This window comes from Crocodylus porosus, unplaced genomic scaffold (assembly GCF_001723895.1).
Source record: "Crocodylus porosus isolate Cpor-Errol unplaced genomic scaffold, CroPor_comp1, whole genome shotgun sequence".
In the NCBI taxonomy this organism is placed as follows: domain Eukaryota; kingdom Metazoa; phylum Chordata; order Crocodylia; family Crocodylidae; genus Crocodylus; species Crocodylus porosus.
Genome location: NW_017728931.1, coordinates 125,577,332 through 125,600,438, shown reverse-complemented (window position 1 = coordinate 125,600,438; position 23,107 = coordinate 125,577,332). Strand labels below are relative to the sequence as shown.

General features: G+C 40.1%; 1 protein-coding gene and 1 long non-coding RNA gene across 11 annotated transcripts in view; one reads left to right on the top strand and one right to left on the bottom strand.

The window, feature by feature from the left end:
- MAGI2 (membrane associated guanylate kinase, WW and PDZ domain containing 2) overlaps positions 1-23,107 on the top strand; it is a 1,214,455-nt gene that overhangs the window by 500,953 nt on the left and 690,395 nt on the right. The gene's annotated exons all lie outside the window — the stretch shown is intronic.
- The window catches only part of LOC109315759, a 132,415-nt gene continuing 120,107 nt past the window's right edge, over positions 10,800-23,107 (bottom strand). The window contains exons 2-3 of the long non-coding RNA XR_002102599.1: positions 12,330-12,410; positions 10,800-11,822 (exon numbers count right to left, since the gene is read on the bottom strand). This is a non-coding gene — a long non-coding RNA (uncharacterized LOC109315759). The remainder of the gene's footprint in view (positions 11,823-12,329; positions 12,411-23,107) is intronic.

Below are 23,107 nucleotides of genomic sequence, written 5' to 3'. Positions count from 1 at the left end.
GTACCACCTGCATTCCAGGGGCAGTGCCCTCTTTTATCATATGAGAAAAGAGTACAGGTGGCCAGTTCCTTTATAAATTCATGATTGCACATTATAATCCTCACATAAGATTTAGCATTATTTATGGAAACACCAAATTCATGCAAATTGAATCCCTTCTATAACTTTCATGGATCTGGTATTTGTAAATATACCCCCCCCCACACACACACACACACACATATGTTACAGGTATCACACAATTAACTGGTTAATTGCATAATTACCGCAAGACCAGCTACACCTACAAAGTAGCTCTCACCTGATCAAAAGCTCCAACCAGCTATAAAGTTAGACTTAAAAATGTGTACTAACTTAATAGCTGGTTGCTATTCAGCTTAATTTGCACAGATAGCAGGGTCTCCTCTGCAGCTGGGAGTCCCATCAGCTGACAGGACTCCCAGCTGCAGGCGTGCGCCATGCCCCAGCATAACACCCTCAAGCCCTGGAGGTTGCAGCTCCATGATCCTCAAGGCTCAGGGGTACCTGAAATCTCTGGCCCACCAGGACTCACGGTCCTGGCTGCCCATAGCCCCTACAACTGGGAGCCCCCTCAGCAAAGGGGGATCCCAGCTATAGGAGCCTGCTTCTTGCCAGCAATAAGCAATATGGCCCTACAACAGCAATAAGGCACAATTGAATCTAATATGCAGTCCTACGAAGTGCCTCCTGCATGTCTGGCACACGTGCGACTGTTTTGGAGCATGGCAGGAGCAGCACAGATCTAAAAGAGCCAGACATTTATTTATTGAGTGGGTTTATTTCAAGAATGCAAATGTTAACATGATTTGGAAAAAGTAATGTGTTTTATGTGTATGACTACATCTGCATTAGCCCTGGGTCTCCTTAATTTCCAATACATTTGTAGGGTAAATTTTATATAAAGATTAACAGCCCATTTTCTACCTTTAGTCACTGATTTGTCAGGTGAATTTACCCCTCTATTAAATGCAAGAAACTGCACAGTAAACAAATCATTAAAGCTGCACCATTAAAGTTACCAAAAGTCATGAAATATCAAAGATAAGATTTCATAGGCAACATTAGCTCACTTGCATTGCCCATATACAATGGTTTTATAGCATATGTTAATGACTGAAAAAATAAGGAATATATCTAGAAAGCTGCATCAGAAAATATCACAACCTTATTTTCTTAAAAAATAAGGAACACTTTTAAATATTTCTTCTAAAATTGTGTGTTTCTTAATTTTAAGTTTTAAGAAATAAAAATTCTTGCACCTCAGAAGTTATATCCATGTAAATGTATCTGTCTTTTCTTTGTTTCTTAAATTAAGAGCTATGTGTTGTGAATTCAAGGGTGGCATCTATTCAGAAGAATAAAGTAACAGCACAGCAAGCAGGAAAATAACCTTTTGCATTGCTTAGTTTATAGTGTTACTTGGTAGGAATTTTAAAAGAAAAAATCCTTGTGGCTATATTTTATAAGCACTTCAGTCACATTAAGGTATTGGGAAAAGATAAGGAGGCTAGGGAACATATGCACAACCTGTGCATCTCTGTAAACACAAACTCTGAGACTTAATTGCCAATGCCTGCTTTGCGTTTGCGTAGCCTGTTTTCATATTTTTAATCATAAGCGTAGAAAGAGTCAGCCTAAAATTTGTTTTTGGTTTTCTTTTAACGTATGAACGTATGAAGGCAAGAGAAGACGTGCTGCTTGACCAGGAAAGCAATGGAACAAGAGAAGGAGAAAATGAATGTGTAATGGAAGAAATACACATATTCATACAACTTTTAACTTTTGACATGGGTGTTCAGCAATGGTAATGGATAAGGGAAAATGGATGTGGAGGAGAAAGTAGAACTGAGGTTAATTGAATAGATAGAAAGGAAAGACAAAGAAAACTATGTCAGTAGAGGACAAAGTAGGAAAAATTGGCCTGGAAGTAGTAGAGAGGTAATAGACAGTGATGAATTGGAGGTTTATAAAATACCGAGTGTAAAAGCATAAGATCAAGGTCAGAGAGGAAATGGTCTATTGAGAGATTGAAAAGAAAACTAAGTTCAGTGATGACAAGTTTGGGCAAAGTGGCTATGCTGGTAAGTGAGAGACTTGATCCATGACCAAAGCTCAATCTAGGAAGTGAAACAAGGAGGCAGTCACTAAAAAGCCAGTTGGGATGCCACTGTGACAGTTGATATAACGAAGGATGAAGAAGGAGAATCCAATCACTTTTTTCCTCCTATTGTTTCTTTCCTTGTTCAGTATAAGCCAGGGGTTGGCAATCTACAACCCACGGGCCAGATCCAGCCCAGGGAGCCTTTGGATCCAGCCCACAGACGTGGGGCTTCAGTGGCAAAGACTCCCTACTTGTGCCACCACTGGGGCAAATGCTGATGTTAACAGAGTCCTAGCACCTGCCTTCCCACCTGCTCATCTGCCTCTGACCCAGGGTGGGTCATTTGGGCTCACAGGTGATAGAAGTTGCCTACCCCTTGGTAAACCATAATGGATTGAGATCTGCTACATTAGTTATAAGATGTGTGGGATGTGCATTATGGACACAGCTGTAGTATAACAGACATTACATTCTAGGAACTTTTGATTCTTTGAGTGCTAAACTTTTCAACCTTGATCCTATGATAATGTGGGATTCTGCTGTAAACACATGGGCTTTTTTAAGAATAGAGAAAATTACAGCACATTATTCACCAATTTATCTTTCCTTCGTTCACTTTAAATGTGCACTGCAATTTATTCCAATTTATCCTGAAGTGAAATACATTAGGATAAGTTGGTAACCAGATACTGCAATTTTCTCCATTTGTATTTAAAAATGTGTGTGTGAAATGCTACACCCAGCATTAAGGCAGAACCAAGGTCCAGATACCACTGAGGAGCCTTACTTTCAGGGGCTGGTACTTTCAAGGAGTGTTAAAAAACTTACATGCCATTAAAAACCAATTTGATTAAAGCATCTTGTGCCCATAGGCTCACTTGAAAATTCCCATCTTGAGGCTATACATGCTTTCCTTCAGTGGCTCCTCCATAACAAGTTCATCCTCTTTTTTAATTCAGGGAGTACAGCATTTCTATAAAAAAGTATATGAAAATATTTTTCCTTCCTTAATATCATAGCACAGATGTCATGGAAAAGGCTGAGCACTTTTTCACTTCAGTCTTCATAGGCAAGGTGAAGAGGGAATACTCTTGCCATGGTCCTGCTTCCTTATCACCTCGGATTATTCTTATCACTGATAAGACTGCTTTGTTTTTTACAAGAAACTTCAAAACCATATCCAAAACATCAATCCCTACTACTAATATTTTCAAACTGAAATTATAATATAATGTTTTTGGGTTATCTACCCCTTTATAATGTCATCTTTTATGTCTTTTGCTGGACATGTTACTTGCTTTCTTTCCTTTGCTGATGCGGCTAGTTGTTATATCTGCAAAGATTCATTCTGCAGTACCCAGAAATATGTGTTTGGGCCTTCCTGCTTTAGCCAGAGTTCTTTAGCTTGGTATAGGGCCCTTGAAAATGGTCAAGGCTGACAATAAGTGAATGTACATTACTGCCTTATCATATTTACCCCCCAAAATATTATTTCAGTAGGATTCCAGCTGACTACTATATTTCTTTCTATCAGAAGACAAAAACTTAGCTGTTACTTTAACTACTACTTTACAAAAAGCAATCATTTGCACTTGGCTTAGTTTAATGTTAGTGGCCTTGATTAAAAGATCATTTTCTACTTTCCCATGCTAAAATGCAAGCTTAAGATCATGTTATCATAAATTAGGTTTATACTAGGTCCACAGACTGAAGTCTACACATCCAGTTCTGGTCTCAAGTGTGAACATGGACCCAAAGTGAAGTTTTCTACTGGCAGAAGGCTCTTGTGGATGGGCAGATTATTTGTTTGTTGAAAGTAAGCTTCCTTTCTGATCTCTTCTAGTACAAATATAGAGAAAACCATGTTACTAAAGGTCTCTCTTACCTGTATGCCTCTTTTAGCCAAAAGTAGAAGAAATGGCCTATCAACACGGTCTCCTCTTTACTAAGATTGCATGCCATAGCCTGCCTTTGGAGACTGCCTTCTCAAGTAAAGACAAATACTAGGTAGCACCTTTGAAAATGTATGCAGTCTCTGGTGTGAATGACAATCTTCCTGTTGCTCACATATGGTATTGGCCCAGCTCCTTTCCTTGTGCAGTCTTCTAAAAGATGCTAGGAGGGGAAAAAAGAGCAATTATATTTCTTGCAGGCAATCAGCACACCAGTATAACTGATCCTTTTATACTTCAGTTTTATGCTCCATGCCATGGACAGACAGGGGCGCTCCCCTGCTTTATAAGTTCCAAATGTAGAGCCTTAAAAATAGAGCTGAAGAAACAGATCAGTCTTGTCAGAAAACACCATCATGTTTTCCTGAGTGACATATTCCTCTGTCTCAGCTGTGACTGACCTCAGCAGAATCTAACCAGAAATCAAGGTGAGCCTGTTCTACTTTTAATTTCATATATAGGAAAAAAGAGAGTGAGATTTAACGAATTAAATCACTGAAGTTGCTAAAGCCAAAATTTTAAAGTACACAGCAGTTTATCCTACAATGAGAGTCAGTGCCTGGCAAATAAAATTACAGCAGCAATAAAAGAAAAGTGTCCCAGTGTACAAAGCTAATGATATCTCTTGTAATTAAGATACCAACTAGTGTAAGCACTGCAGTTTCTAGTGTACAGCAGATCTGCCAGAGCGCTTTTGTCTATTCTATTTTCTTTGTGAGTGAACAGATAATAGGTTCATGGTTTAAGTTGAAAATAAACTGTATTACAACATTAAGTCCTTAATTATTTGACCATTTGGAGTACAATTAAATATCTCTAAAAAGTGGTTGTTAGTTTAGTTAGCATTCCCTGGTTTTAAATGAAAAACTGAACAATGCTCTAAATCTAATTTACTTTAGTAGTGAAACAAGCTTTGCCCTGTTCACCAACCGATGTTGTTCTCTAATTGTGTTCTTTGTAAATTGGAAATGCCTGTTTCAGCTTTTCATTTGAACCTGTGTTTCATTTTGGGGTAATTCATCGGTATGTCATTTATTAGATTTTATTGTATTTTATTAATATTTTAAACAAATACCATTGTGACTGCTGTTGGATGTTAGATGCCAGTCATTTATGCTGAATCTACAATTGCTTCAGCTTAAGTACTCGATGTTTTGTGATGCTAAAGGATATGGAAGATATGCTTATTCATGGATTGTCTGTTCTGCAGATAGGCCATGCAGTCCTTTTCCAACTGTGTGGTTTGTTCATTTACTTTACCCTGATATTTATATAGTGCAACTGACTTGTTCATCTAGTTTCTTTTTATTCTGCATTGTCTATCTGAAGCCATATCATGAGAAGAAATATGTGAACTGGGTCAGATATGTGTCTCTTCTGCATATTTTAGGCATAACAACACATTTTTATGCTAAAAAAACAAAGATAAAGTAAATATCTGTTATTGTTCAAATGAAGTTCGTCTTGTATGCTGATCTCATTTCATGTGGGACTATATTTTAAATAATCTAATATTTTAAACTGACTGTACAGTGAACTACATTAAAATTAATGAAGTATGCTACCAGGGAATTTGGCTCATGTGTTTACTACAGTACTCTGAACTCATGTGGCCATGTCCTGCAGTCATTCACAGTCCTGAAGTATTATTGAAAAAGATTGTCCACAAGAAAATAATATCATCCCCTGTTGTGAATGCTCAAAAACTATGAATAGGGGGAAATATTTGTGGCTACAGAATTTACGGATATATTGGTGTTCTAGAAATAATAATTATCTTTGATTTTAAAAGGTCAATGCACTGAATAACTAAAAGCTAAGAAAATTAAATGAAAGCTAAAGATGAATTTACTTTGATATATGATGCTGGTCAGTGTATTGGGTAATAGATGGATTTATCTCAATATGAACAAGAATACAAAAATGGCTTTACTTGTTTGCACTCATGCTGATCTCATCTGTGATTTATTTTTTCCTTTTAATTTTGAAATAATTCTGTGCTTGCAAAAATAAAGTGAGGGCCATTATATTCATTTTGCCCCAAACATCAGCGATGTCAACATTTGTTAGTGCAGTGCTAAGGGCTTGACCATGGCTTGGAGGTTTGCACCCCATAAGCAAGGTTTAGGAGTGTATTCATTAGGGTATCTAAGGGCCTTGTTACATGGTAATTTTGGGTGGCTCCTGAAGCTCTTAACCCCTGGATTTTGGCCATGTATTCACAAGGTGATTTTAAGCACGTGTTCTGTGGCTCAAAGTTACACCACTCCAGGGCAGGATTCTCTCTTAACTGCACTACCCAGCTCCTGTTGCATTAAGGTGTAACCACTCCCCACAGAAGTGCTACCCAAGTTGAAGCTGTCCAGTGTCCCAGGATTTTTCACACCGCCTCCCATGGAGCAGGGATAGATGCCTGTCCTGGCTCACTAGCCCTCTAGTGGCAACTCACAGCTACAGCCCCTAGTCCTGCCCCTGCTCACAGGGCCTCTAGACTAGGGACAGACATTCAAAAAGCCTGAGCCTGAATTGATTCAGTCTGTGCAAGTTAGTCTAACCTGGATAGGCTAAATCAGTTTTTTAACCGGATAGACATCCCAGAAATGCAGGCACATGTCTGCAGTGGCTGAGGCTAGAAGCCAGGGGATGTTAGAGCAGCCCTTACTTCCTTCCACAGCTGAGGGGCGCATGGCCAGGCTCCAGCAGGATGCTGTGATTAGCCCAGCAGGGAATTGATAATAGTGTTTCTCACCCAATTAAGAAAACAACAGAGGGACATTACTAGATGGTTGTTGTTTCTATCTGTAGATTCAGCATGGTCCATAGCCAGCATGTGGTCTGCTGGCTAATACACAGACACCTCTTCAGCAAGGCAAAGGAGAGGGGGGAGGGATTCCTGCTTAGCAGGGAGTGGTGAGGGGAGCAGGGAAGCAGCCTTTTGAGCTCCAGACAGGGAGCAGAAGGGAGGGGCCAGCCCTGCTGTCTGGAGCAAAGAGCACAGCCCAGGCCAGAGAGCATGCCAGGATGCTGGGAGACTCTGATTTAACTTGAACCAGGGAGAGGTCTGGGACAGACATTACATAAACTGGCTTGAGCCAAATCAGTTAATTCTGATACTACATTCAGCCAGTCTCAAACTGGTTTATGTGCTATGAACATCGGTTTTGTTACAGGTTTGAACCAGTTTCTGATCACTTAAACTGGTTTATGTGTAATATCTGTCCTTAGCCCTAATGGCAAGTCATGGCTGTGCAAGCGAGGGATGGTCAGAGAAGGTTTCTAGACTAAAAGGGTGTGACTGCTCCAAACTCCGAGCTAGCACTAACACCAATCCACATTTGTGCAGCTCACAGCGTAAGGTGTAACAAGGCCCTAAGACAAAAAAAAAAGTATCGAAAACAAAATAAAAGTTTTAAATTGGAATTCAATTGTACAAAATACGCTTACTCAGATCATTTAAAATCTTTCCTTTTCAGAGCAGAGATACCAGCCATGCTGTTATTCTCCCAAATAAACTTTCATGGGGGGAAAGGAAGGATTAATCGTGTTGAATTTTGAATGGACCACTTTGAATAGTTACTTTCTCCTGGTCTTGTTAAAACAGGCAGCCAGAAAAAGAAGAAGAGATAGCATTGCAAAGTTGAGTGAAATGCAGTTTCTGTTGACGTTCTAAGTGTATGTGACAGCTTTGTCAGTCTTGAACAGGTGGTCTTGGCTGGTATATTGGCTGACAGCTGTCACTGGTTCCTGCCTTACTTTCCTGGTTGCAGATGCCATCTGCATTGTCTGGTAAGGTCCTTCCCTATGTTGGCACTTCTTAGGGTGGTTGTCTCATCATGCAGTGTTAGTGCTGTGTAGCATAGCTGGTCTCAGAATCTGCAGGACCACCAAAAGAGAGACAATGAGAGACAGATGGAAAAAGGGAAAGGAATGGGAGAAGGGGAAAGAGGGAAAGAGAGTGGGGGTGGAAAGGAAAATGTCAGATAAAGGAAGAACAAATGTTAGCATACATGACTTGGTTCTCATTGGTCCAATGGTAATAATCCAGCATCCTCAGCCATATGTTCCTCTAGATGACTTGATGACTGAGGCTCAGGAACAAAAGGCAAAGTTATGGAGAATGAGTCCATTAACGGCTGTTGAACACAACAGTCATGGATGTAACCTGTTGCTCAGGACATCCTTAACTCTATGAACGGTGGTAAGGGGGAGGCACGGAGGGTTTGGTGGGAGATGTCCTGTTCCTATACTCTTATACTTATCCTGTAAAGAAGGGGTCAGCAACTTTCTGCTTTCATAGATGAGAGCTTACAAGCTACAGCCCCTAGTCCTGCCCTAGGCCACATTTCTCTGCCTCACAAAAATCCCTTAGCTGCCCACACTATACTTGCTGCTGATTCAGGCCTCTCTGCAGACAGGCAGGTGCAGGCACAAGAGAGCATCAAAGAAAGCTGTAGAGGTGGGGATGCTATGGAGGGGATGGGGCAGGTGGCACTGCTCAGCTGCATGCTACCTGTCTTCTGTGTCTCCCTGGTCCTGATCTTCATGGGCTGAATGCAGCCCATGGGCTGTAAATTGCTATTGCCTTCTTACTTGCCACTGTTGGAGACAAGATACTGGACTAAACAGACTTAACTCTGTCTCTGAATGGTGCTTCTCATGTTCTTATGTTCTCTGTATTGACATGGTCACTTACTTGAAATATTTCCACCATTTTGCCTGCCAAAGTTTTCTTCATAAAGTTCCAAAAAGGAGAGAGAGGGGTGGAGTAAGCCCTGCCCCCTTCTCATAATTTCATTCATCACTGATCCTCTTCCACTGTTTGAGCCATGATTTAAACTGTCCATAGGCTGCCTCGATAGCACTTTATGGTTGGGCTAACCTAGTGCTTCTGACTCCTTTTCTTGCCCCTTTACCATTTGTTGTTATAGGATATAAACTTTTACCTACTTCCTACAGTTGAGATCATGACTGGGCAGATCTGTTGGCCTGATTGTTACAATTAGCCATGCATACAGGAGACACTGAGGCCTTCCCACTCAACGTGACCAGTCTGTGTCATTCTCATACTGCTCTTGTCCTTAGATTCTTCTGGCTAGAGATTGTCAGACTTACCCATTTGTATTTGGGAAGTGAATGAGACCACATGAATTATTTATAATTTGCTGTATTTACTGGTCTTTTGTATATCTAAGAATGAAAGTTTTGGTCATTTAGGACCTGCCAACAGGAACAGAGGATCAGACTGTATAGCTAATGTACCATTTCAGTATGTCTTAAATAATACATCATTACTACCTGAAAATGTCTTATTCAATGAAAAACAATGAGTCTTTTGTGTAACTCTATCACCTACATATTATAATGTACTGCTTTGTAAAGATTGACTCAATGAGAGGGTTATATAGCAAAGAACTTGGATACCCTGGTAGTGAATTTTAAGCTAAATTTGACATCATCATTGTCCTTACATTTATATGGATAGACAAGGCACTTTACAAGGTAAAGGACATCTTGGGAATGTGTTACTTAAAAGTGTTCTTGATTCATGCTCTAGAGACAGTCTTGTATTTTCACTAATAGGATACAATTTTCATTTAACTGACACTTACAGGTGCATTTCTTTCCCTTTTAGTGCATTTTCCCTTCACAGCTGGTTACATTGATATAACCACTACATGGGTACTGTCTGTAGAAGCTCCTCACAGATAATTTCTGTTTTGATATTTGATTTTTCAGTCCCTCCATTCTCCCTATCCTTCTCCCTAAGGTGTGTCTGGACCTTTATTCTTTCTTATTAAAACCTTTCATCTGAGAAATGTACTGAAAAGTGAAAAGACCCATTTCAAGTCTATACATTGGCTGCTTATAGTTGGGTTTTTTTTCTGTCCAGTCATTCTTAGCTTTGGACTGAAGGCTTTCAAATTCCCAGAGGTTTGTACAAACCATTCTTTGTTTTTTGATGCATGAGCTACTTGATACTGGAGAATACATAAATGTACCACATCTGTTGAGTTTGCAATCCCTGAATTGTGTAGTGATTAAGATTTTCAGAAACACTCAGAAGCAGACTTCTGAAGGGATTTTTGAACCTTAAAGATTTCATTTAATTGATTCCATAGACATTCAGGCTGGAAGGGACCCCAGAGGACCAGGTAGTCTTTTTGTCCAGCTTCCACAGGAAATTTTCAAACCATCATTTAGCACTAGAACTAATTTGTCCCTTGCCCTTGTATGTGGGATAGAGGTCTAGGGACAGAGTAGGCAAGGCATCTTACTGCAGTTCCAGAGACATAAATTTGATTCATGTTCTGGACTGGTGCTATTGCAACAGCTGCAAATAGGTACCAAGCTGTTGGGGCTGAGAAATCAAAGGTAGTCTGACATGATGCTAGCCACATCACTCCATTGTGTACCATGGGTAACAGAAACTGGTGGGCCATAAACATATTAGCCAGGTAGCCCATCTAGATTTGGACGGGCTTTGTATAGTAGAATTACGGAGCCTTCCAGGTGGCCATCCATCTAAGGAAAAGTCACAGTCAGCTCCAACCCTCCCTGGGATGCAAATTACCCCTAAGTGATCAGGAAGAAGCAGGACTATACTAAGAAGCCTTTCCCTGTTTACTGCCCACCAGGACCTACTGTTTGCAGAGAGAGGGGGTTAGGCTATATTTGATCCTCACATGGGATTTCATGGCAGCAGTCGATAACTCCAGCGATGTTTCACAGTCGCATGTGTTCCACTTGACCTAACTTGAAGAGAAGCTCAATTAGGCCATGATACAACATAGCAATTAAGCATATGGTAAGTTGAAAAATCTGTGCAACTTTCTGAATAAAGGCCTTGGCAGGGCTTATTCAGAACAGAGCTTATGATATACAGTGGAATAGTTCTAATTCTGTCCATTGGCTTTACAGCTTTTGTGGAAGATTTCTCATTTCATATCTTATTAATTGCCATTAACCATCATTAATCACAAAACAATCTGAACTGGGATTGCAAAGGAATTTTGTACTTTAAACTCTTTAGAGGCAATATTTCTGGCAGCACCAATCATAGTTTTGGCCGCATTGGTGAATAATGTCTGTACCATACCAAGAATGCTTTTAGAGTAGGCTGTCAAGGAATTCAAACACTGAAAGCCATACATTTTCACTTGTTGCATAAACCTAATACCTGAGTACAAGCTCATGGACTTTCCTATGCCTGTGTTCAAAGGCACCCAAAATCCGTATTTTGGGTTTTACTGTTTTTATTATATTATGCTACTGGCATCATGGTGCATCAATGTACTCAGGATAAATGCATAAACTTCTTTAATGAGATTATTTATATTCAGGTTTGACTCTCACATTACATGAGGGCAAGCAGGTACCTATTCAAAGATACGTAAGCTGGAAGAGTTCTGATTAAGAAAGTTTGCACATGTGTATGCACATGCCCAAAGTTGTAAAGCAAGTTAGGAGACAATGTGGTGCTCATTTGCTTATAACTATCCACAGTGCCTTGTCAGTCTTGTAGTCATTGTCAAATGATGCATTAATTTGGGGGACATGTGGAGAGGACCTGAATATTTTTGCATGTATTGAGTTATTTTCTGTCTTTTCAAGCAAAAAAAGCTTCCGGTTCTTCAGGCACCTAATTAGGAACAGCGTTGGGTTTCTCTTCAGAGTATTTCAGTTGTAGTGCTAGCAGTCTTTCATTCTTGGTCCCAATTAAATCATCAGGTTCAGCAGTGGCTCCGTTTCTGTAATTACAGGAATGCTATCAACTTGTGTGTTCAAAATAAGGCCACTACATCTGATCGATAACCTTTTGAAAAAACAATTACTTCACAATTAAAGTGCTGTTTATTATAGCAAATTAATAATTCACATTTTAAGCCCCACACAAAGATGACAATCTGCACCAGTATTTTATTAACTTTTGTTTGGCTATTACATTTAGAAAGCTACATTTTGACATTCTTTTGGGATCTGTGAGTGTCTATCCCTGCACTTTCTTTAAGAAGTCTCATCTCCAGTCAGACACCAGCTGGTTAGACATGATTGAGTTTGTTTCTGTAAAGATCACATGGCATGCATATGAACATCTTTGACTCAAACAGGTGAAAGAAAACTTGGTGATTTCATTGGGCATTGGGTGTCTCTGTCTTTCTCTGGATCTGTCACTGGTCCTTATAGTCAAGCAATACTTCAGAATGTTTAATTGTTAAAAGATTCAGAGGAAGAAACAAAAAGCACAAGCTACTTACCTTTTAATGTTTGTTTTGGGACGCAATGGCATGCAATAGCTGAGTGGGGTCTGGTTTGTCATGCATCCTGCTATTGATATCCTTGAGATTAAAAAAACAGAATAAACAGACAAATAAAACAAAGCATAGTAGGGGGAAGAAATCCTTCCAGAGGAAAAGGAATTCTAACCCTTGCATTCTCAAAGCTAATCTAGAAGTTAGCAACCTGCACAGAGAATTTTTTCCTATGCCCCCAATTTTTTTCTGAGCATTCATTAAATAATGCTACTTGAAGAGATGCTAAATCTAGTAACCGTGGGCATGTGTGACTTTGGAGCATTAATTGCGTGAACACCAACTTGAATGATTTTTGAGCATTAGGACTCAGACGCCAGCAGTGCTGCTTAGACACTTCTGGGTATGAACTGAAACTAAGAAAGTGCACATATAAAATTACCTGCTAAGAATAGCTATGCTGTGTCAGATGATAAATGAACCAAGAGAGGTGGTCATGGATATCCATATATATATCTTGTTATGCCACAAAAATCACTCTGGCATTGGAATGCCTTCTCTGTGCAGTTTTCTCTTTCCTCTCCATAGTGACTTTTTCCCCAGGCATATATAACTGTATGAGTGTTTAAACTAAATATGTTTAATGGGACTAGAAAATGATGCCATTTACAGAGGGTCAAACATTTACTCAGAAAGAGAAGTACTTTAGTCTGCCAGTGGGCCTGTTGATTTCAGTTGGACTCCTTGTGAAGTCAAATACAAGCTCTTACATCACTGGCTTTTAACTGGGGTATTGTGAGACTCTTTCAAGGGGTGATGCAGCATGGGCACTATCACCACGGCCAGGTAAAAATGCCCTGTATCTCATGCATTGCCAGATTAGGAAGGATACCTGATTAGCTTAAAAGAGGAGTTCCCAGTGCCATTTTTGATCTGACCCTGTACAGCATTTCCTGGAAACAGGCACAAGGGGTAGGTGGTACTGTCCTGTGCACCTGTGCTTCTGGGAGGAGTATGAAGGAGTATGCCACAGCCCTACCTGGTTTGGCTATGTACAAGGTGTGTTTACCTGGCTGAAGCAGCAGCAGCACTTTAATTAAGTACCACTGAGATAACCTGAAGCAGCACAGCAGTCGTCCTCTGCCTGTGTCCTACCAAAAAGTTAAGGAGGGGTGCCCTCACTCTAAAAAGGCTGAAAACGTATGGCCTACAGGAATCAGTGAATAATTCCATAGTTTTGTGCCTAAAACCCCTCTGCATTCAGAATTTACATTAATACCAATGGGAATCCTATGAATTCAGATCTTGTGGAACTGAGTTCTATGCTAATTAAATAAGGTACTCATTAAATAAGGCAGCTTTCCTTTTGTCAGTTCTGTTTGGATGTCTTGCTGAAAGATCTGTGTAGTTTAAGGCTTAGAAAAATAGCAAATTAAAGTTTGGTGATATTCTTTCTTCAAAATACATTTTTGAAAAGATTTCAGTCCTGCTTTATTAAAAGAGGTTCTTTTCAAAATTCAGTCATCCATCTACTGTGCGGTACCCGTCTTGGGAAGCTGGCATTGCCATGAAAAGTGGATATAGTCAGGTGCTCTTTCTTGCATAGGATATAGCAGCTGCTGCAAGCCAGCAGCAATGGTAGTCAGGGTAGGTGAAATCTGATAGAAGGACACTACACATACTTTTGTGCTTTCATTCCCTTTTAAAGCCACCAGTACAAAAGAAAAGAGCAGCAGTAAAGCATGAAAGCTCACACATGCTTATAAATATAACATACCTTCTTTTGTATGGTTTCCTCACCTGAACCACACTGATACATGGAAGTTATTTCTCAGTTGTAGCATCAAATTTGTCAGTACCTCTGCAAACCACAATTTGGATGCCTTTGCCTTAAACCCATACTCCTGTAATATAGGTATCCTTTCTAGACTTACAGGCCAGAATGGTGTCTTCCTTTCCCACTTGTTAGAAAGGGTACTACAATCTTTTTTCTATCTTCTGAGAATGATTTTCTCAGTTGATACATCAGGAGAATATTTGGTTAAGATTGTGATGCTCTAGATTATGGGTATACCAGAACTATGTTTTGTGTCTTGTGCTGAGAGACCAGCACAATGCAAATTATCAAAGCAAGAAATGAATCTTGTGTACTACAGATAGCTGATCAGTGGCATACATGACAGTGGTGTGGGCAGCTGCTGTGGTGTGAGATGTAAACCCTGGGTGCTCAGTAAAGTTAGGGACAGACACTGAAAAAGCCTGAGCCTGAATTGATTCAATCTTTGCAGGTTAGTCTAACCTGCAGAGATTGAACTGATTTGCAAGTGGATAGATATTGACTTTTGATTCAGGAAATGCAGGCACTTGCCTAAAGTAGCTCAGGCTATAAGCTGGGGAGGGGTGCTAGAGCAGCCCTCCCTTCCCTTCCACAGCTCTAAGCTGAAGTGGGGGTGTGGCCAGGCCCCAGAAGGACATTATGATTAGGGAGGTATTTAACCCCCCACCCTGTCCTATACAGTTCCAGCTGGGGTGTGTCTGGAGGTGGAAGGGGAAACAGCCCTCACCAGGCTTCCTCCCCCACTCCACTTCTCCCTCCCTGTTCCCCCCACTCACTGCTTAAGGGGCATGAGTAGCACTCTGAGACAAAAGTGGGGCAGGTGGGGAGGGAGGACTGCTTGTGTACAGTGCATGAATCTGTTGATGATATTGAGCTTTTCAATCTCCATCTCCCTGCTTCTTCATACCATCTGCAGTAAACTGACAGCACTCACAGGTCCCATGCTTTGCAAACCAGGTCATTTCTCACACCTCTCTCTGTCTCTTCTTGAACACTGTCAGATTGTGGCCTTTCAAGCAAGCCAGCTTATCAGAACACAAGCTTATCAGCCCATCAAGAAAACAAAAAATGGCACTTTCCAAGACATTTGTAAAGAAGAACGGAGGGACATTACCAGCTGACCTGCTGATTAATTCCCAAAAGCCCTAAGTGGACGTTGTTCTGTCTACCTTTGTTCCAGTGAAATTGGAGACACACACGTAGACACCACTCAGAATTAGCTAGCATGGGGGCGGTACAACAGTGACCAGATTTCAGCTAGGGTCCATGCTGTGGGAGAGGGGAGGGAGGGAGAAGGGATCCCTGCTTGAGTAGCAAAAGGGGGGGGGGCAGAGGGAAGCCAGGTAGATGCTGTTGTGCCTGCAGTCTCCACCTCCTTCTCAGCCAGCCAGTGATCCAGCAAGAGAGGAGAGGGGCAGGGCCAGCCCTGTTCCCTGGAGCAGACAGCCCAGCCCAGGGTTAAAAAGAATGCTGGGAGACTCTGATTTAACTTAAACCAGGAGGGGGTCTGGGACACCAGTTCCATAAACCAGTTTGACCCAAATCAGTTAAGTCAACCAGGTTTATCTTAAACCAACTTCAGCCATTTTGAAACTAGTCCTGCAGTTTCTGCTGAATTCAGGGATCTGGATCCCTCATGCCATAAAGAAGTGTGACAATTGCAGGGTCAGGGAAAGGTTAATCTGGTTCTTGGTAGAGACACCTGCTTGCGCAGCACAATCTTGCCACAGCTGCTCTCTGCACAGCTGGATGGTAAATAGAAGTCAGTAGTGCCAAAGTTTACACTGTATGGTGATTCTCCCTCTGGAATTTCAAGTGCCAGTTTGCAGGGTAATTTCTCTGCACGGCATAACTTAGAAAGCTAAAACTGACCATTGATATCACTGGTCCTCACTCTGACCCATCACTGATTTGCCATGGCCTAATACTGTACCTTTTTAAAAAAATCACTAAAGAGGACAGTCATTAATGGCTGAAAACCAGGATTCAGGTTTTTTAAAGAATGAAACCAGCACCTGCCCGTCGCTACACCAAATAGGCCTGCATGATTGTCTTTATGTGACTTCACGTTATGCAGTATTATTGAGAAATCAACTAGAAATAAACAGTGTTTTGGAAGCAGTGTGAAAGGTGGGCATTATCACATTCATTAACAAGGAAACAAGCTAACACAATAGACAGGGATGTTTTTTCCCCTTGAATTTCATCACTGCTTGGTATGGTGTAATAAATCATCCCTGATTTTTTTTCCCCACTTTATTATCAATATTTGTGAACAAACTAGAAGGGAGTTGATTCTTTGTGGGCTATAGAATTCATGTTAACAACAAGACTGTAGAAACTCATTTCTCCAGAGAAAAACCCCAAATCATTAGGAAAAATATAGAGTAGAATGTTTAATGAAAATGATTATATCGGATGATGTCAAAAACCTGTTTTGACAGTGAGATGCATTGGTTTGCAGTTAGAATACACTTGGTAAATAAAATAGGGTAACTGTTGCAGTCATTTTTTGATAAAAAATGCATAACTGTCCAAGAGTGTGGGGCCCAAAATGATTGTGCATGCAATACTGGGGAATGTAATATTGTACTAAAATTCTAAACTACAGCTTAAGGTGACAGTACCCAATGACAATGGTAAAGCATATTGCAGGTAGCTCTTATCTCCACCTATAAGCCCAACATACAGAATATTTCCTATCAAAATATTTTATAAAAGTTGTGAAGCATAAAAAGATTTACACGTGTATTCATCTATCAATTGCAGCATTTATCTGAACTTGTGGGATTCGTGGAAGGAACTCTAAAAGCAGCTACTATATTCTGTTAAAGAGGGTTTCTGCTCTTCTCATCTCAGAAATTTACTTCATGGTTTAAGTGTCAAATCTTGGGTATTTAGAACCTGTGCATTTCCCTGGGGAAGTATTTAACTGCCACAGTCAAAGCTGTACTGCTGTTATGCAGTCATATTTTATTTAGTTAAGAATGACATAGCTTGGCCTAACATAATAGAAAAGCAGCACTTTTCTGACAAAAGAGTCGCCATATAGAAGTTGTACAAAAATAATATTTAGTATCCCTAGAACCCATGTGTGCATGCATGCATGTGTGTGCTTGTGCACGTGTGCAGTATTTAGTTTGCTGGGACTACTTTTGCAAATAGAAATAAAATTTAGTAATGTTTGCTGGGTCAAGCCTTTTCAGCACCAGTCAGGCAAGGATTTAAAAGAACATTACAACTGAGTCATCATCACAGATGTGATATAAGAATAGGCAGGTAGCATTATACCTTTTCTAGATGGGCAAATTTCGTCTCAGAAACATCAGTCCAAGTTTAAAATGACAAGTCAGAGGAAAATAACCCAGTAATACTATTTTGTACATTAAACCATCATTATTTTCACCTTTCATATGTTGCATAGCACTGATTTGTAATCCAAGATACGTTTGTGCGTTACTGTATATTCATACTCCACTGCATTCCTAGTAACTTAGTTTAGACCTAAATTATATTAAATTAACTATTGCTAAGCAACACAGCCCACAAAGTTTGCATATAGTGGAAAATCTCAAAAATGATGCCTGGACATCAGTGCAATCAGCTTGATTGAGCAGTGGTGCAAACCAAGTAGTTGTGCCTCAAGATACAAGCCTGCAAGTGCAAGTCAAGTAGTAAGTACATACGTGGCCAGATGTTCAGTGGTACAAATATGTGGCTGCAGCTTATTCCTCTAGAAAGGAATCAGGGCCTTGTACAGACTAGAATGCTTTTCTCAGGATAAATTGCAAAGTAAAAGCAGTAAAGCAAAGTTTCCTGTGTGGAGCCACAGCACATATTCCATGTTTCCATTAACTTGACTTAATGCACAACTGTTGTACATTCTCCTAAGCTTAGAAACATCTTTGAAATATGTGCTGTATTGTGCTACGTAAGTTTTTTCAAGAGGTTAGAAACATTTGATTGTTCACCCTGTGATTAATACAATTGCAACTTGAAACCAAAACTTTCCATGTTAGGACTTAATTGAAGTTTTGTTTTGATTTATTTTTATTTGAAAAGTCTTAGGTGCACAGAAAGAAATTGCTTTCGACAAAATCAGTTGAACCACTGGATAAATGTTTGGTTTCAGACAAGTTAGATAAACCAGTGTGCAGGTTTATGTCTTAAGAGACAAAAACAGTAAGTTGACTGGAAAATACTTTGTAATTATGTCTAAATCATTCATTAAAACATTTTTCAGAAACAATTTAGAAAACAAATATAAATGTGTCTTGGATACAGGAAAACACTTTATAATACTTAAGAACAGGAGCACTCATTTTGTTTACAGTTTTGCTTCTTTTGTATTTCTGGGATTTTGAACTTTGCTAGACTTTTTTTTACCAAAAAGTTCTCAAAATGCAAAACCTGTTACAGTAAAAGAGAACCTGTTCTTAGATTAAAAGTTATTTTTCACAAATAACTACAATAGGCAGTGAGGAAAATATAAATAATAAATTCTGGTCAAGTTCAGATAATAGTTTCAAACTGAAAAAAAGAAGAGAAGGGAAAAATCTGTTTCTTTTCAACCTTTTAAAAGTCAATATTTTGACATGTTGTTTCAAAATAATGAATTTATTTTGAAATTGCCATATTTTTTTTAAAAAATAGTTTTTCATCTTAAACTTGATATGTTTTCTTTTGGGTTGAACTGAAATATTTCATCTGGCAAAAAATACAGTTTTTGGTTGAGGGTTGGGGTGGGGAAGAAGTGGGAGGGTTATGATTCACCAAAGAATTTCAGGTTTTCACAGTGCTCTACTACTGAGCTACATTCATTCCGCTTTTGAATTGCAGTATGCTGGGCAAGTTTACATAATCTTGAGTGCTTTTGTTTCTACATGCATAAAATGAGTGCACACCACTCTCAGTGGAACATTAATTTATTATAAAAAAATACAAACTTGTCAAATGAAGCAAGATCTGTTTGATAATAGCTTTTCTTGAACCAACTATGTAGCTAGGAAAGATTTTTGATAGCTTTGGGGCAAAAAACACTCAGGTCTCGAAATAAAGCAGTTATAATGTAAAACAGAAAAAAACAATTATTTGAATTTAACTCCATTACATAAATAAGACTAGTTGCTTAAAGATGGGGAAGAGGGTAGTAAACCTGTGCAACAAACAAGTTATCAAAAACAGGCACAAACCATGTAACAAGCAGTTGAAATGGATAAGATTTATTTGGAAATGCAGTGCCTAAAACATTGTCTAACATCTCTCCCTGCTACATAGTTGGACCAGTAAACAATATTATCAAATACATTTTTCTTCTTGAACCACTGGGACTACAACACCACCCCAAGATTGCTATATTGTTGTCTGCTAGGGAACAGCAAATGAGTTCCCCATTTCAAATCTAGATCTGATCAATAATGAACAAAATGAAATAAATTGATAAGTTTCCATCAACAACACACACACACAAAATCCTTTTCTTCGTTATTTAGTTAGGAAGGTAGTTCATTCTCCAAAGTGATAGTGCACATTTCTGCAATGTTTTAAGGCATTGATTAATTCTCACATTACCCCTGGGAAGTAGTTAAATTAATATTGTTGTCCCCGTTGTTCCAGAAAGTGAGATTCCCACAAGTTACCTGAATTGCCCAAAGCCATGCAGTGAATTTTATGATAAAGTAAAGATTAGAACTTAGGAGTTTCTGCCTGCAGTAAAATATTCCTCCCAATTTAAATAGCAGAGTAGTATTGTGATTCATTCATTGGTATTGTGGAAATTGCACTTGCTTAGATGTATATTGTTAGAATTAGTCAGTCTAATAAAATATTGGTCCCTTTAAAAAATACTGTAAATCCAACGTGAATTAAGCTATTATACTTAAAATGTAACATTATTCCTGTAATGCTCTTTGTAGAGAATGTTAATGTCTGTAAATCTTACCCATTTATTTTCCTTGTAGATTTGCTTTAAAGGACAATTTCCCAGGTGCAAGCAAGGATACTAAGGCAGAAATGAAACCTAGTTTTACTTTCTCCATATCAATTATTGCTGTTAAGATGAAGTATCATGCAGGACTGTTCAAGATGATGCATGATCATTACCATTAATACTGATTGTGAGCTCTTTAGTCTCAACAGAGTATTTAATAATTGAATTGTCATGGATTTTAATCTACCATCTCACCCTTAGAGACAGTCTCTCTGAAACCATATCTGAGGCATTCTGACACAGCTTTGTGGGTTGACATCTACAGATGCATGCTGTTCTGAAGAGCTAATACTCATATTTTCACAAGTTGCCACTGATACTAAGGGCTTAATGTTTTGGGGCCCAGCTTGCATTAGGCCAATTTTTCAAAGAGTTGAGCTCCTACAGTTCCAATTAAAATGAATGGGGGAGGGGGTAGATGCTCAGTGCTTTGAACATCAGGCCAGCTGTATGTCAAATCGACTGCTAAAAATCAGTGGGCTCTTCTGAATGTCCTGTCATCAGGGTGATTGATTATTAACTCTTAAAAAAGTAAATGAACAAATTAGAACCTTGGAAATGCTCTCTTGCTGTTGACTGACATAGACACTTTGCTTGGCAAGTGGGAGGGCCAAGGCCCTACATCTTTCTGGAATTTAAGTATTTTTCCTGAAGGTAGGAAATGTGGACTGGGAACATCTCAAAGAGAAGAGGGATTTTAACCCTTATCCCCCAACTTTGGGGTGAGTGGCCTAGCCTTTGAACTGGTATATCGGGGATGTCGAAGTGGTGGCCTGCAGGCCACATGCAGCCCTGCAAGGAAACAGCATTTGGTCCATGGTGAGTGGTTAACATGAGGTTCATGTATCCCTGAGGCCAACTCTCATGGGGGCACTGGGTAGGGAAGCAAGGAGCTGCAGCTGTTGGCTCAGCCTGCATAATGGGGGACACATACTCACACGCTGCTGGCACAGCCTGAGTGGCAACCTGTGTGTCACTGGTGCTGCTTGGGAGGCAGGGGATGTTTGCCACTGACAGCCTGCACAGTGGGGAGGAATGTCAGGGGTTGCCCCTGCAGTGTATGGCTTGAGTGGTGTGCAACTCACAGCTGTGCCACTTCGAACAGCCCTGTAGCATATAGAAGAGCTCAGTAGCACCACTCCTCCAGATATGCTCAAGAAAGACACTGAGATCACTTCTCAGTTCTTTGAAAGAAACTCTTCACTTGAGTTGGAAGTTTTGTTGGGTTTTTTTTTCTATTGTTGATTGAAGTTTTTTGGGGAAGGGAATTTTGTCAAAGAAAGACCCTACCACATTATGAAGTCCAGTCCCCTCTTAGGACAGGCACCACAATATGTAACCCCTTTCATAAACTTACTGAGATTCATCTTACAAGAAATTAGGTTTTTTGCCCTCGATACTCTGATTGAATGGTTGTTCAAGACCTTTGCTGCTCTAACGTTAAGGCCATCCACTTAGTGAGCTCTAATTAGCTGAACACTGATTTGACATTGTTTCCTGTTCAGTGTGATTTCTATTTTGTATTCCATTCTTAAATGCCTGTCTCTCCCAATGCTTTCTATAGGGGCACAAGGGTCAGCTGTTGCAAAACTTGGGGCACATAAGTCCTTTACTGGATCTAGCCATTGTCCCTCTGTGCCCAGGTTTTCCATCTGTAAAATGGGGTTAATCATATTTTCATAACCTCGGAGGGTTGTTTTGATGGTAAATACAAATTAGGGCTTGTTCAGTTTCTACAGTATTAGAAAAAAACATGAATGAATAGTTTCTATTAATGGCTGTGGAGATAACCATCACAATGTGCCATTTCCTTAAGACTAGTGTTTGTGTTAGCAGCAGAATTAAAATGAACAAGCCTCTAGTTCATTTTACATGCTGCTGTCCAGTTCCCTAGGAACAGCAGTGACACCAACAAGAACGATGTTAATGCCATACTCACTGTTTCTAAACATCAAAGATAGGCAATGGAGGTGCTCACTGAGGCATAAGATCCTTCCCCTCCTCCAACTTCCTTCCCAAAATAAACCCAAAAAAACCCCTTGGACATGGGTGTCTCTGGAGTTAGGAGTGGAAAGAGAGAAAGTGTGATCCCCTTCCCTTTCAGGAATCCAGGAGTTTGGTTGGGAGGGAGGTGGTGGGGAGGAAGAGACTTCCAAACCTAGCTGGAAGTTGTTAGTCAGGGACTTCCTTGAAAGTGGATGCCTTTATTGTTATCACAGCAGTAAGCACTAATGGGCATTTAATAAGCCTGGATCTCCCCTGCTATTCCTCCTCCTGACTGCTTGGAAAGTCTCTCTTGCATGGCCTTTAGTCAGCTTGGTCTGCTCTCACTTCCCCTCTCAGCCAATATAGGGGAGGGGCCAATGAGGGGGTGGAGTCAAGATAGGGGGCATGTTAAGGAATGTAAATGGAGATAAGACAAAGTGGGGACAAGCATGGGCTGATATTAGAGGAGGGGAAGAGTGGGGGCAGAATTAGAGGTGAGGGGTACCCAGAATGCAGGAACCTATCCCCAGGTGCCTTGTAATACTGGTCCAGAAGCTCTGTTCTTTCAGCACCCCACCAGAGTTCACTACCATATCAAGCCCCTTCTACCACTAAGCAGCATCACTCTCCCCACCCCTCATCCCCGAGTCTCCCTTTCCCACAAGATGCTATTCTCACAGTATATCTTCAGCCTACCTTGGCTTCGCTGATCAACTTTGGCTTCTCAAAATCCTCCTTTGCTCCAGGCTCTCTGATTACATCCAAATACCACCATTACCTACTTCCCTTCCCTATTACTTCCTATAAACCTTTGTGGAAAGTAGGTCCCATAGCAAGCTGGGAAATCACTTAGCTCAATTCAAGTCTTTTACAGTCTTTAAACTCAGCACAGTTTTGTTTTTTTTTATTTCCTGTGCACACTTGCCTCACAGGACCCCTCTTACATACATCACTCCTCAAGAACCCAAACTC